Here is a 2,428-nt window from a genome sequence, read left to right as displayed (position 1 = left end):
AGAATAAGTGGTTTTTAGTTTTGAGTTCTGGGCCCCTAAACAAAAATTACCAAAAAAGTCTCCATCATCCCAACCTGTGTTAACTGTAAAATAAATAGATTTACAACGGTAGGCCATTTTTGAGGGTTGTTTGATAGCATTTATGAGCATGGCTTAAAATCATTGAAGAGTCTTACAGGTGAGCTGATCTATGAAAATAAGGTTAGCTTCGATATAGGACAGACAAGCATAAAGCTATGCAGAAAGACTCTGACCTAGTAATGGAGCCAAGAGTTCTGGCCCTAAAATGACCCTCTTCCTTCCTCTGCTTTCTGACTGTTAGGTAATATATATAAGCACCACTAGCCAAAAAAAAAAAAAAAAAGGACAAAAATATCAGGTTTATTAATGGCTTGGCAAGTGCCCTATAATCTCCACAATGTGGGGATCGATGGCACAACTTAGAATCAAGAAAGCTGCTTAGAACTGATGCCAGATGCAGACTTTCACCTCCACACTGGAATCTGGGCCTTGGGACAAGCACGAGGATCTGGGAGGTGTGGGGTTAGGGGGGTCCGGGCCTGAGTGAACTCCCTAAAGCAAATGGCTGCAAGGTTGAGCACTGTAGATCCCACACACAGCAGCAGGGCAAGCTCCATTCTCTTTTGCAAATTGACAGGGGAGATACAATGGGCTCTGCTTCACCTAGGAAGATAGATGTGGAAGCCTACACCAGATGGCCTGCTGGGACTATTCCTGTTTTTGAGGCCAATCACTCTGCTTGCTATAAAAAGTCAGGAATTAATCATTTTTCCCTGTTTGGGGAGAAACCAGCAGAGAGTAGAGACTTGAACAACTGATGGAAGTTACTTCCTCAAAGAAGATGTAAGAATGTGGGGAAAGTAATATGAAGTCTCCTTCCAACTGAAAATGTTGTTTTTTCTTTAGATAAGATTTGAAATCGATGTTATTTCGATATTTCAGAGAACTCTGAAGCCAGAAGAATTATTGACAGAAACTACTAGGAAACTGATAGAGCAAATAATTGTTCCTCACTGTGGCCTGGCATTGAGGATGCCTCACCAGTAGAGCCGAGGGCAAGTGTGAAATCTGGAGAAGGTTTCCACTATGCCCCTTGGAAAATACTACCTTCTTTGAGTCTATTTCTTCATTCATAAAATGGAGACCAGCTAATCTATCTTAGAGAGCTGCTGCAAGATTAATAGCAAGCAGTAGACACTCAATAAATAGCATTATTAATGGCTCCTGATTTCGTCCATGGGTACAGATACTAAGAGAATGAAAGAGAAAACACATATTTACTTTTTCTGGAAAAGAAAAAGTCTGGCTAAAGAGTAAAACTGTATATTGCTCGGTCTAGATTTTAAAATAAAGACTCTTAGTTGGCACCTGTAGTTCTCTACTTACTTGTACAAGTATGTGTAAGAGAGTAGCTGCTCTCACATTACTTCAAATGTTCTAATGCTAAATGCTAAATATACTAAAGTATTCAATATGTACCAAGTACTTGGATGAATATATCATGCATATTATTTTGTACCTACCAGGAACCTGGCACATAGTGAAGACTTGGTAAGAACTTGTTGATGAAATGAATAAATGATCCTCGAAGTAACATTGTAAAGTATGTATTGCTATCTCTATTTTGCAAGTGAAGAAACGAAGTTAGACGTGCAGAGTGACTGGGGTCACATGCTCTGAAGCATTAGAGCTAGGAATGAAAACCAGTCCTGTATGATTTCAGAACCCTGTGCCACTGTATTGCACCATCACACATGCATGTGCACACACACGGATCGGTCATTCATATGACACAAACTCCTGACTTATACGTGTCTCTTTTATGAATCTTTGTTGTCATTGGGACTCTCTTCATGCTACTATGGCTTGTTAAGGCTGTTTTTTTTTTAAAGCACTGCCAAATTTAGATAGACAGACAGACAGACAGACAGGTAAAGGTTCCATAAAGGATAAATAAATATGACAGTTAAATATGTGGCATATATATTGGGTATTTGTTGTAATAGGCCCCATGGAAGATAAAAAAACAAATCAATCTGTATATACTGGGGCTTCAAGAAGCCTCCAGTTTAGTGGGGGAAATGAAATAAGTATGTAGATATTTATAATATTTATGAAAAAGGTGGAAAGACATAAATGCCATACAATAGATGTAGACAAAATGCTCTAAGAATCCAGAGAAGAGAGAGATTGAATGAATACATGTGAACCAGGAAGATGAAATTATACTTCACGAAGGAAATGCGGGATGGGTAGAAGTGGAATGTCCACATATGTCCCTTTGCTCCTGCTATTCATCTCCTGGATACCCTTTAGGAAGGGTATCCAGGAGATGAATAGCAGGAGCAAAGGGCAGAGGCAGGGAAACATAGGGTGTATGTACACTTTAACAGTAAGGCATATATAT

Source organism: Pteropus vampyrus, unplaced genomic scaffold (genome assembly GCF_000151845.1).
Source record: "Pteropus vampyrus isolate Shadow unplaced genomic scaffold, Pvam_2.0 Scaffold207, whole genome shotgun sequence".
Classification (NCBI taxonomy): Eukaryota; Metazoa; Chordata; class Mammalia; order Chiroptera; family Pteropodidae; genus Pteropus; species Pteropus vampyrus.
This window is presented reverse-complemented; position numbering follows the sequence as displayed.